Raw genomic sequence first — 14,081 nt, forward strand, 5'->3', positions numbered from 1 at the left:
GTATTACTGAACTCACAAACACTCCAACAATTCCTATAAAAGAATTTAAAGACAAAGCAATACATCCTAACAAGTTTTCCAAGCACGTAAAGAATTCCTTTATATCCTGCTCACAAAGGAGTCAAATTGGTTGACAGGTTCTTAGCAATACCAGGCAAACCAATAGTCATAGACAGAAAAAAAAGCACTGAACTTACCCAACTGGTGACAGGGATCTCCAGCCACGCAGCACTACCCCAAGAAACAACCAACACCCACATGATGCTCTCTTCTCTGTGGCTGACCCTTATATAAGCCATGGGGGGTTCCAACCTGGGCCTACCCCTTCTGGTCACCTGGGAAGCACAGGTGCAAACCATCTGCCTTTGCTCCCTGGCCCAGCCACAGTGCTTCCCCAGGTGCTCAATCACCACTTCAGCCATTACCTAACACTTCACCTACATTGTATGACATGATTTTTGGTCAATTAAGTAGTTAAATTCAAACACATGTGCAGTTAGAGATGAACTGGTTGGTTTCTTTTGCATTCCCTTTTTTTTTCTATTATAAATTCAATAAAACAGTGAAAAACAATCCCTGCACTGTTGGCACATCACTGTGAAGGCCAACCAACAGACACACCACTTTTCTTCTGTTTAGTAAGCTATCAACACATGAACTTCAGGAACTTCAGGAACATTTGGATAAAAATAACAGCTAGAGAATAAAATTACCTTGACGAGTACAATCCTGATTCCAGCCTCAGCCGACAAAAAGCCATCTCAATAAGAACCTCCAAGCTACACAGATAATTAGTGTTCAATCCACCTGGCGATCTATTGTTTTTTAGCAGACACTGAAACAACCATATGGGTTCTGGGGACCAAGGAAGGCTTTTTGTGCAGGTCTCCAAACTTCCAGTGGCTCACACAGTACTACATGAAGATGTTGAACTCGAGCCCTCTCAGGATACACAGTTAAGTAGCTGCTGAAAGAAGCTCCAAAACATTTAGAAAAGGAAAAGCTGCAACATAACCAAGCTCACTGCAGAGACACAAACAGCTGAATCACATACAACTAATTAGATCAACAGCGGTTCTCACAGACAAAACAAGATGGGGTAGTTGGATTAGGACTAAGCAGTGATTGTGCACACTCTGAACAACCCTAGTAGGTGGAAACAACAGCTGACTGTCGTAAGCATAAACAAAAGAAAGCAGAAGAAATGACTTCGATCATTGAAATTTCCCATCTACAAAAAGCAAACCAGAAATTCAGTCTATCCACAGCCTGATCAATGAGACATATTGTAAACAATAAAGGAGAAAGAAGTCAAAATCAAACCAATAAAATATTTCTCGCTGGCACGTGATCCATGTCTACTGTGTGCACAGAATAGCTACTAAAAAGCCCTCAGGAGGAAAACACAAACACACTGAGTACTAATGAGGAATTTCACAGTCTGCCATTATATGTTTATTTAAATTTCAGGGTAGCATGCATGCTACTATGGGAAGAAGTAGAATAAAAGGTCAATAACACCAGGAAATAATAATCTAATGGATAATAATTTGTATATTAAGCAAATATTATTTTAAAACGTTTCCTCAAGTCAGTGACTGTTTAACTCTGCCCAGAGTCAGAGTGCAGATAGGATAATTCTCCTTTTCTGCAACAGTAAACCACCAGATGGGATTGCCAGCTATTTGCCTACTGTTATAACTGTGGCACGAACACCAGAAACAATGGGGACAATGCAGATATTCCCTAGTCCTTCAAAAACCAAAATTCATTTTGTTGTTGGAACTTATGTTGAAACACTATTTATCTATTTTATAAGGTGCTGGAGAGATCCACAAATGGAATTTGCCTTATTTCTGCCTCATGCCAGAGCACTATTGGATCAGGGACACTGTCCTACATCTGTTCAATTTCCTTCTGTCTATACTGAGCTTGGTAAGAAAGCATGTCCAAATGAGACACTGAAACACTTCATCTTTTTTTTTCTCATTTAAGTGGGAAAGAGGTTTTCCTTCACTTTTTGCCCAGATCAAAATGTCTGTAAAAGTGTCTTTTCAAACCAGCTCTAATTGTAACTCACTACATGGCGCCTGCATTTAAAGCATCTTGAAATTTCTGAAAGCTTCTATGGGGATGTTTTATGCACTTTGCCTGGTGCAGGCATCAAAATAGGATGAAATCATTCATTAAAGAGGAGAAAGACAAAAACAACCATAACACCAAGAAAGTGAAAACAGATCCACAATGTTCAGTAACTTCAGTCAACTCAGTTGACTAATAAAGACATGAGCAGGGCACGTGAAGCTTCTTTCGCTCAGGTTCTTGTTCAACGATGGGACAAAATATAGGAGCCCTGCAGCAAAATTATCCCGACTTAAATGATCTCAATCTGTTCTCTATCGATTTTTCTTACATAGCAGTAAGTTTTGATTAACTTTAGTAATAGCAGTGACTGCTTCAGAATGTCTTGAATTGATCAGACATAAGGATTTCCTATTAAGCAGAAATTAAAGACATATTTCTTCCGGTATCACAATTAAAAAGTGCCTCCTTCTTTGCAAAGGTATAAATGAAAAAAACCTCAGTGCTGCACTACCCATTTTGTTGACTTGGAAGGTCATCAGGACATGTGTTCCAAATGGGTGATCTAAACACAATGATCATTTTTTCTCCATCAATATATTCACACCAGTGTCCTTTGTAGCTTCCATGGCTCATCTTGTTACAGGTACCAGAAGTTACCACACTTGTAGGAAGTGGAAACTACATAAGAGTAACAAGAACCCAACACATCAAACTAGAAACATATGGGCAAGGCTTTGGGAATAAAAGGTACCACAGGATGCTTCAGTACGGCATTACTGTGTCAAATAAGCATCTTCAAAAAGCATTTTGTCAACCTGATATGCATCAAACTATCTAATTGGAAATATTTTATCTCTTTGGAATTGTAAATTTTGGCTGATGCTGCAAATCTACACTTTTATTTATTTATTTATTTATTTATTTATTTATTTTTCTGGAGAAAATAGCTCATCATCCTGTTTTTTCGTTCTGTAGCTGCTTGATGCTCTTACCTATATTCATTTCTTTTCTCTATGATGGATAACAAAATCAGAAGCCAAAGGTACTCCTGGGGCAGGACACAGCTTCCCTAAAAAGAAAAAGAAATAAAAAAAATGTGTACAACATCCATTTAGATGCACATAATTATACAGAAGTTCATTTACACCACAGGAGATCCTGTGACTTACAGTTTTTGCTTTGCACAAGATACTCTTGCTCTCCCCATATGTTATTATGGAAGGTTTATCATCAATATTAAACTTTAATTCCCCCAAAGCAGTGCATTAACAGATTCATAAACTTTAACACCTTCAGCTTTGTGCCATCCTCACTATATGTTGAACACAGTTGTTAAGCGGCAGTTCCACGCTTTTCTGTAGATCTTTTTCATAATAAAGAGATTTCAGAAATATTTCAAAAAGCACATTTTGATACACTCTATTTTCCCTAATTTTAAATGTCTGTCATGTAGAAAATTGAGTTTTATGGTTTTAAAGGTAAAAACAAAGAATGCAGACCCCTTGCTCTCACAGTTCATTCTTTTCAAAGCATTTTTCTAATCATACATGGAACTTTCAATGCATTCATTATTTACTGCTTTCCCCTGAAGCCTGCTTTCAAGTTCACAAATAATTATTTGTTTTTATGCTTTTTCATGATTTAAAAGTCATCTTAATGATGGGAGACATTTTCCATTAAAGATCATTCCACTATTGCAACTGCTGTAAATACTTCTAAGAGGAAGATACTTGTTATAAGAATCCCCTTACGCTTCTCATTCGTGCTAAGGTATTGGGAAGAGGAAATAAGATGTCTTATCAAGAAGCTAATTAGCATGATGGCACATAATTAAGGAAAGAGACTTTTAAAAAAAAAAAAAAAAGAAAAGAAAAGAAAAAAGAAAAAAAAAAGGAAATTAATTTACTGCAGATTGTTGAAAGAAAAGAGACGAAGACAGAAGAGTAAGATAGAAAGGGGAATAAGGAGCCTGCTTCCACTAGAAAATCGATTAAAGAGCTAATATTGCAGAAGAACTAAATGCAGACTTCATCTCTGCCATGGACTCCCAATATATGCAGTATTTAGGTAGTGCACAGTGGGAACATTGATTGAACCTAAAGGCTTTTTCATGTTACGTCATCATAGGCAGCACATTTATAATGGGGGGGAAATAAAATAGATACTCCCAAAAGAAAAATCAGCACTAAAAATCATCTGTCAGAATTGGTACTGATCTTTCCTTATACAGAAGCAAGCAGGGGGAAATCAGAGATTATCAGGAGAGCTTCCAAACTTGCTTTTGTCATTCGTTATAGACACAGACTACAACAGCAACAGATAACAGACTTTTTATAAGTAAAGCATTAATTCGGCATATAATGTATTTCATTTGGCTTCTGTTGCTTGGAATTGGTTCAGTCCTCAGCAACAGCTGGCTGACACAGAGAGAAAAAAACATATCTGGGATAGCAGCATAGAGGGGCTGAAATAGTGTTCAAAATCACTGCATTTTATTTAGCTTCTGCTGCCATCTACAGTAGCCGTCGCCAATCTGCACCAAGGGCTGGTACAGCAGTGAGAGGAACAAGATAAACCTTCAGCCTAGTAACAAGCTGAGCTAGAAAGAACAGGGGTTCTTCAGTTAACAGTCACTGAGGAGCCTAAGGAGTTCTCTTTGTAGATAGCATCTCTCAGTTCATTCACAGCTGCTCTGTAAATGAGTTAACTCATCTGCATAGCACACAGATGAAAGCACAGACCTCATCAGTCCATGTACATCAACACAGCAGTGGGGCTGCCTATGGAGTGATGAAAGTTTTAATTTCTCTTGGTAAGACTGGTACATGGGTAACCATGTGGAATACGGTGGGCATTGGAAGATGGGAAAACCTTGGGATTCCTGCACCAAATAACCCTGCTCAGCACAGCCCAATGCAGCTGCCTTCAAAATTCCATTGGAAGATAAAACAGAGAACAAACCTCCTTCCTGCCAACCCACAGGTTGTGCAAAGCTTACAGCCATGCCTCACTGTGGGAAGCACTGGGAAACTTTCCAGGTACTTGAAAGCATCTGGATTTACCCAACTTGGAGGCTGAGCATATACAGCTGTATAAGCTACAGAGAAATAGCCAGTTAATCCCATCTCCTCCTCACAGTGAGATTTAATGCACATAATCACTGGGTGAAACTGTGCTACGCTGTCTAGGTGAGTGGTTGCAGGGACCTGTAAAGAAATGCTGGCACCTAATCACCTGCCCCTCCCTTGACTACACCCTCACAAAGCATGCACGTGTGCCTTCAGCATGGGCTCAGGCAGGCAGAGAAGCACTGTCTGCAACACTCCCCAGTTCACCATGTCTTGCACAGGCACGGCTCTCCATCTGGGAAGGGAAAATTCTGAGCTGCATACCTGGGTGTGAATGTGGGAAAAGGCAGCAGGCGTGAGCAAAATGCCACTAAAACTCATCTGCTTCGTCCTCTGCACTCTGATTGCATCCAGTCTCACAGGTAAACCTCTGAAACAGCTTCAGTTGACAGAAGCCAAATGACCAAGGGGTTGTGAGGAACTAAAAGTCTTTTGTCCTTCTGTCAAACCTGTCTCTGCAAAGCAACGCAGCATGCTGTCAGATGACCCTGAATTTTAATTACTAGAAGTAAATGAAAAAGAAGTCCATATATTTTACGTTCTACAAGGCGATAATTTAAGGGGACGTTTCAAAGTGAAGGAAATTGATGTATTAATACTGTGCTTGCCTTTGCTTTTTGCTGCTCCGTGAGAAGGAGTACAAGTCCTCTTTAACTGCTATTATCTCTGAGCACAGGGGAACACACTGCCTGTAGTGTGGATGCAGGGTCAGGGAGTTAGAAAGTTTTAATTACTGGCTCAATTATGTTCACTGAGAGTCTCCTTTGCCCTGGAAGATGGTTGTGCATTTTTCAATTTGCTTCTCCAAGTAGATGCTTGTCTCCAAGCACATCACCTAGATACGCTTGGTCTCCTAATTACACTTCAGTGCTCTTGCAATGGTCAGTCCTCCAGAAAGGAAGCACAACTTGCAGGTGTGCTCTGATTTTGCTCAGTGATGTCTTCCAAAACTTCCTTCTTTGCTCCTGAATTCAAGTTCTCTGCCAGAAAAGGTAATTTTACAGCTTGCTTGGCCAGCAGAACACTTTGAACTGTTATTTATAATTCTCAGTTGCTTAATATGGAAATCTCAGCTCCACAATGCGTGCTCTCTGCAGGTTTATTCTGCAGAATAAGGAAGATTGTGACAAATCTGATGTCTGGATGTGGACGTCTGTCCAAAAGTACCTTGTTTTGAAAGACTAGCCTGCCTTTTCCTATAAAGCTTTTGTGTTTGTTATTGCTATTTGCAGCTACTTGCTATTGGTATTGCTTGTGAATACAAAATCAAATGGAAGCAGTAAGCAGCCCAAGGCTAACAGCTCTCTGGATCCTGCTGGCTGTATCTGCCCAGTTGTCTCCTGTGCACTGTGTGGCTGCTCTTTATTTTCCCTTACAATAACTAAAGATAATGGAATATGTTAGTACTGACACAGCATACTTCACTGTTCATACTTTGTGCCTTCTCTGTACTGCCTGCAATCATCTTTCCTCCCACTTTTAAATGTATTTGTTTACAGGCTTCACTGTGCCAATATAAGAACAATCACAGATTTGGTCAACAAAATAGTAACACAGTGTAGCAAGGTAAGTGCAGTCTGGAAATGAAGATTGGTCTCAATTAGACAAAAAAATAGTTTAAGGGCCAACAAAAGGTTCCATTCCCATTCCATCCCAATTGAGATCAATTCTCTCCTTGTAAAATTCTTTCCTAGTATATAGTAGGAAGGAGTTCCATATCTCTGAATGCAATACATTATATATCCCCAGTGCAAACCACCTCTGTTCAGACCTGGATCAACATTGCGTGTGTGAGTCATAGGGAAAATCTGGTGCCTGGTCATGTAATTAAAGTTTGTTATGTAATTCACACACCTAGATATTCCAACTAGAGAAATTCACATGGGAACCGAGAGTACAAGGAATAGTAGGAGCAAACAGCCTAAGTGTCAGGAAGCACAGAGAACTGAACAAGAGACCAAATAAGTCTCTGAGCTGCAAAGTGAAAGTCAATAAAGACAGCCAAGAAAAGAAACAAAAAAATCTGTTGGTTTTTGTTGTTGTTGATGATGATGAGACGTGTCTTGTCTGTAGTACAGAGCCCCAACCAGACAGAAGTGACAGAACTGCTGATAGAGCAGGCAGCAAGTCTTTCACTATCTGAATGGCAAGGAAGGAATCATCTCATCCCAGAGATCTCTGTCATTCAGTTTAAAGAAAGGCCAAGCATTATGTCAACAGATTCAAAGCATCACAAACATCTTGCAAAGTATCACATCATAAGCTACGAATATGGGGAATATTATAAGGGGGAAAATGTGTTTTTCCAGTGCTTTAAAGAATAATCACCATGTAAACATTGCTTATGGACTTGTCAACTCGGTTTTGATCTTGGGTAGAACAACTGACATTAACTGGTTAGCTTTATAATCACAGCTTTTAAGAGGCACCCTTTATTGCAAGTTATATTAAAATTTAAAAACAAGAAATTAAAAGGGAAAATAAAAAGGGAAAGACTTACAAGGGAAGCCATTTTCTTGGGACTGGAAAACAGCAGAGCAGGGATACGACCATTCTTATCATGCTATGAAGGGCGTACCCATGGGGAAGCTTTCCTCTTGTGCTCTTGTCCAAACTCTGCTAGGGATTTTACATTAAGATAAAAGGATAAGTGAAAGGATAAAATCTATCAACTGTGTGGTAGGCATCATCCCAAACTTAGGCTTTGCTGGAGAAACATTTTAACTTCATTAGTCCTTTAAATAAGTTTATCCAAGAACTTAATGAGGTAATTTGATTACAGCCTACAAGCATTTACGTTATTAGAATCCTGAAACATGAAAAAAAATCTGTACTAAAGCCAGAATCTTCAAATGTCCAGTCCAGCCAAGCCTGGAAATAAATTGTACATTTCTAACCATGATGGGAATTGTTCATTGGAACAGACTGTCGAGCATAACGGAGTATCTGTTATTTGGCTTCATTAAAATAAATTGGATAGCTTTCTAAAAGCTTTGCCTTTTCTCACTATTTTATTTATATATTTAAAACCTCTGAAATAACAAAAAAAGACATGCTTTGCCTTTCTGTGAGCAGTGGCAGCTAAGTGCTCTGCCGCTTGCTCTTTAGTTGTCATTCCTCTTTGTAAAATGCCTTCAAAGACTTAAATGACAGTGTCAAAATGCAGAGTATTCCTGATGCAAAGCACAGTATTGCACAATTCTTTTACTTTTTTTTTCCAGTACATTCATATGTGTTTTTTTTCTTTGTTTCATTTTTTTCCTAGGACTTTTAGGTGAAGATGCTCCACTGCCAGCACCTCACAATATCTCTATTCTTTCTACCAACATGAAACATTTCCTAATGTGGAGTCCTGTGATCGGCCAGGGAGAAACTGTGAGATACTCTGTTGAGTTTCAGGGGTAACTTCTGTTTTGTTTTCATTATGATTTTTTTTTTTCCTTCTTTGCTTTTTGTCACCAATTACAATCCCACACTGCTTGGATTTCTTGGATACTGCTCAGTTCACAAGTGTAGAAATTTGATGCTCCAGCACTGTTAATAGTGAGTTGGAAGAATACTCACATTTGGCCTAATTCTGAGATTATTTACAGACCAGGCTTTACCAACTGCATAATCCAAGGCACTAACCCCATAGTTGAAAACTGCCTCTGCCTAAAGAATTACGAAGATTAGCAGAAGTTTGTTTAGAAAAGGAAAGAGAAAAGGCTTAATTTTTTTTCAGTGTTATTCCTTTAAACATAGTATATACATTTATTTTTCTACAGGAAATATAAGAAGTTCTGATGGAACTCAAGCTGTGACTTGTGTCATAGTTTGGCCTTTGAAATGTGATTCACCAGGGATGATCAAGTGACTGGGCAGCATCTGAGGCATCAACTCTGGGTTGCTATTCCCACAGTATTGTGATGCTTTTGGCTGACTCTGGGTGAATTTCTCTAATTATGAAACCATTTCATACTGGTTTCATAAACTCCCAATAATCAACCTACTGTATTCCAGTACTGGTCAGAATGCTGCCTCTTTGCTTTCTTTTCACCAGGGAGTATGAACGAGAGTATGCTAACGAGAGCTGGATCCCCATCTGTGAGTGTTCCCTCATCACAGTCACCGTATGTAACATCACAGAGGATATCTCAGCCACCGTGGCCTATAACCTGTGTGTAAGGGCAGACAATGGTGCTCAAAGATCAGAGTGGGGCACCCTGAAAGGTTTCTTCATTCGAAACACAAGTAAGTCCTGACATCTGTATTAAGCTGCACCAGTTACGTTCATTTCTTGATGTCTGATAATAAGGGTCAGCTCTCACGCATGTCTGTGTATTGTGCATGTGACTTGAAGCCCATAAATGCACAGAGCACATCCTACTTCTTAACTCTTCTCATGCTTAGTTGGGAGGTTTCACTCCTAGACTGCCATGTTATGATATTGGATATCATTCCCTCCATAGGCATGGCAATATTTACCAGGGCTTAAATTTCAAGGGCTTCATAGAAAGCTAAGACTCCAGGCATTCCTCTTGGCAGGCTGGCCAGTCCTGCTGATGATTTCAAGGAGTACTGATCAACAGGGGTTGTTGTCAATGCTCTACCTAATCCGTTTAGCCTAGTCATTTTTAGGGTCCAGAACCTGATCCTAGAGAAGCAGATACTCTAGAAAACACCCACGTCTGCTTTGTGCTGCCATGGAAATCCAGCTTCCCTTCAAGACACAATTATTTCCAACCATGCTGTCAGATGAAACTGCCTGTCTGAAGCCAGAGCTGACCTTAAACATTCATGGATCACTGGAAGTTACTGCCTCACGAGTAAGCAGCCCTCACCCACAGAGAGCACTGAGTCAAAGCAGCACCCTTAGAAATACCACATGAAATACCGAGTGTGTCTGTTTGTGTAGTAGGTGATTTCTAGGTGATGCTTTGGATGACAAATCTTTCCCTTTTCCACTTTAGCACAGAATTGAGTGCAATCCACGCTGTCAAGCAGAGACAGAGGGAGGATATTCCTTAGGTTAACTCTATGGACAAGAACAGCAGCTTTCTCACTTTTCTTGCTATTCCTTTTCCCAAGCAGATCTCAGAACGGAGCAGTCTTTTTATCAGGGGATAAATTACGATTTTGACACAGCACCTGCAGTTGGCATCAGATCTTTTCTAGTTATTATGAAATGAGATACTAATGTGCCAGAGATTGCATTTATCCTGAGATTCGAACTGTTCATGCACTGGTAGTTATACAGCTTCCTTCTTCAGTTCAATCAAAACTCCCCATCTAACATGTTTAAAAGCTAGCTAATATAATTGGAAAATCTGTTCTTTTGTCATGCCCTGACTGATAGAGTGGATTATCTCACAAGTGGTCAGGAAGGATAATAATCAGGCTTCTGAGGGTTTCTACAGCTTTGATCATAATGCAACAGACCTCCAACATTCAAGGACCTTACAGTTTTCCACAGCAAATTGTCAGGTCCACAGCAGATTATCAGACAGAAGTTGCTTCAAACAATTCAGGATTTTGGCATGAAAAAAAGAGCCCATGTGTCTTAGAGCAAAAGCATAAAAACACTTAAAAACAGGCACTGTTTTTCAAGTTCAAGCTGCTGCTGCAAGGCTGGAGCACCTGCCTGGTGTCAGCATGTGCCATACTCCTCTGCACTGCAGGCTGGTGCTTTACTATTCCACAGCTGTTAGCTTAATGGGCTTTTGAAATGGATTTCCTTCCTTTTTGGAAATCCAAGTAAATGAGTCAAACCAAGTCCACGGGTTAGAGAGAATCCTACAGGCTTGTGTCTGATTTCCTTTAGCAAATGAAACGCTAACTCTTTGATATATATGATATTAATGACCTAAACATTAATTCCAAGCTTCACAATAGCTTCTACCAACTGAACTGTCACCAACACCAGGTTTACTGCTCAGTACATGTCCAGATCTCTACCAGGTTTCTTTTCATTTTTGACTAATTATCACATAGGATATGCCTGATACGAGCCCTGCTGGCTCCCCTACCATATCATGCTAGAACAGGCAGGATCCTGGCACCTCCAGAATGACTTAAGACCCCATATCAAACTGAGAAGTAGGTCATGGGCTAGTGTTGTGGCTGACCACCATCAATAAGCTCATGGCTCTTCCTTTATGCCCTTCCTACTCTTCCAAGCATGAGTGACCTGCACTCCACTGTACTTCTTTTACTCTCTCTTCCTATCCACGCAATCCTCTCTGACACCACCTGTTTCTGTTATTCTCCTCTCTTTTCTCCCAAAAATGTCAGGGCTGGCATCACATTAGAACTCCTGCCCTCATTTAGGTCCTAGTCCAACATTCTGATGTTGTCTTTTCTGGGCCTATGGCAGATGCAACAGAAGATGGTGAAGGAGGTCAGCTCCGCAATTCATCTGGCCACCATGGAGGCAGCAGCTGAATACTGTGTAAAAGCCCAGACGTACGTTGAGACGATCAACAGAAGCAGTAGCTTCAGCCAAACACAGTGTGTGAGGGCACAAGGTAACAGCCAGCCTTCTCTCATCTTCCAGTCTTGTAGTCATGCCCAGTAGGATACAGAGCAGCATTTATTTGGTTTGCAGCCAGTAATTCAAGGTCAGGCTGGACCAGGAGGCTGGATTAGGCTCTGAGCAACCTGACGAGCTGCAGATGTCCCTATTCATTTTCAGGGGAGTTGAACTAGATGACCTTTAAGGATCTCTTCCAACTCAAATAATTGTATGATTCTGTGATCTATGATTTCCTGTCTTGTTTTAAACATGCCACCCATTTGTTCTCCAGGGAAGGTTTGGAGTGCAGCCCCCCTATAGTAGCATGGTGACAAAATAATCTCACCAGGGTGTGTTGGAATGGCAGCCACAGAGGGCTGAGCCTGATTGTGTTGAGTGGTTTGTTCTCATGAGCTGAAAAATTTCATTGCTTCTCTTGTTTGTAGGCAGCGGATCCATGTGGCTCATCACTGTCCTTATGTCCTGTGTTGGCTTTGCTGCGGCTACCTTGACTCTGCCTTTCCTTGTCTGGAAAACAAGGAAAATCTTCCAGTATTCCTGCTGCCCCATTGCAGTTCTGCCTGATGCACTGGTGACGTTTTCACTTTGTTTCCAGGGCGCTGGATATTCACAGAATCATGGGGCAGGCAGAAAAAGCAGACACATAGATAGGAAGACTTGCTTTTCACATTGCAATGAAGAGTAGGTATTTAGGAGAAAGAGCAAGCACATCTTTCAACATAGCTTCATAAACCGGCAGCAAAGAGTTCATGTGATCAGACAGCTGAGCTGTAGGATCAGGCAGCCCACATGGGGTGGCTTTTACGGCTGCCACTGCCTTCTGCTTAGAGCACTGAACAGGGATGGTGCTCCTGCTTCTTGTAGGGAAGCAGCTTGGGAAGCATGGACTGACCAGCTCTTCCTCAAGCAAAACAGCTGTGTCATTACAGCTCCATGTCCTCTGGTACCAGCAATGAGCTCTTAATTCCTTGTTGAGGAGCATCCAGTAATCAAAAACACCCTCTTCTCTTCCTCATGCAGGAGGAGTATATTTAAGTCAGTAGCTTAAATGTGCTTAAATTCTTAAGTGAGAATGTAAGGCAGCATCTTTTGTGGTCATGATCTGAGCCCCAAGACTCCAGCTGGTTGCAGCAGGCAGGATGAGAGGAGGCCTATGGGGGAAGGCAGAAGTAAGAGACCAGGCTCATCAGTCTGAGGGGGTTTGAATGAGTGAATTTGCTTTACAGAAAGTACCAGAGCTCCCCACCCAGCTGATACTGCAAAGGAGGGAAGAAGCTGAGGAATGTGATCTGATGGTGCACGTGATCCCCTCAGAAGAGGTTCTCTGCCTATGGATTCAAGAAACACTTTAGAGTATCCTATAAAAAAATCTTCTGCAGACCAGGCAGAATGTGCTTCAGTGTCTACAGAGTGCCAGCAAGCAACGTTGTTCTTTTTGTGCCAAGCCTGCTGCAAGGAAGCATTCTGTATGAACACATGGCTGGCCCTCATCCTCTTCCTAACTTCATCCATCTACAGAAAAGCCAGAAACGGCCACAGTTGACAGCTGCCAGTTTCTGTACTTCTCCTTTATATCCATACCTATGAGCACACATAGGTTAACTCATGTTTCCTTCACAGTCACATTGATGGTCCCAAGGCAAAGCCCACACTTCAGCTAGCAGGATTTCAACAGAGCAGTGTATGTAGAGCTCAGTACAGAGCCCCAGACCACTTCACTGTCAGTAATTTTGCCTCAGATGTTTGTGTTTTTTAATGAAATGAACCTTCCAGGAAGAGTTCCTTGCACAGCTAAAAGAGCTGAAATGAACAGAGATAAAATGCTATCGGGGCTGCAGGCCCAAAGATAGGAGATGAGAATTAGTTCCATGTGGCAGATACTGATGTATGATGCCATAGAGGAGAAAGGTAGTTAAATGTTTAAGTGGGAGGTGACTGGAGCTGAAAAAGCAGAGGGAAAAGTAGACTCAAGAAAAGGGGAAAAGAAACAGAAAGAGGGATAGAAAGATACAAAGATCATGCAGTCAGGGCCATGTGGGGTGCATGCTGGGCAGCCCCATGGTTCAGCAACACAGCTGAAGCTGCTGACTGCACTGTGCACAGCAAACCTGATTCTGTGGCCAGGAGGGCTGGGGGGGGGTGATCAACAGGAATGCTTACATAGAGGGGAATATCAGGAAGGATGCATCAAGCATCCCAGCATGACCACATCACTGCCTATTTCAGACCTGATGACACCATTTTGTTCCAGATAGCTTATTATCATTTCCACCTTCAGGAAGGAAATCTAAAAAGTGAAAGTCCTGCTAAACAGAAATAAGATACAGGGTTTTTTCCCACATATACTGCAGCTA

General features: G+C 41.1%; 1 pseudogene; it reads left to right on the top strand.

Moving 5' to 3' along the window:
* The first annotated feature begins 5,487 nt into the window (after nucleotides 1–5,487).
* On the top strand, nucleotides 5,488–13,079 carry LOC146759736 (interleukin-20 receptor subunit beta-like; annotated as a pseudogene).
* Nucleotides 13,080–14,081: the final 1,002 nt, after the last annotated feature.

The sequence above is a fragment of the Coturnix japonica genome, chromosome 9 (assembly GCF_054131305.1).
Source record: "Coturnix japonica strain WE chromosome 9, WE-NBRP24, whole genome shotgun sequence".
Taxonomy (NCBI): domain Eukaryota; kingdom Metazoa; phylum Chordata; class Aves; order Galliformes; family Phasianidae; genus Coturnix; species Coturnix japonica.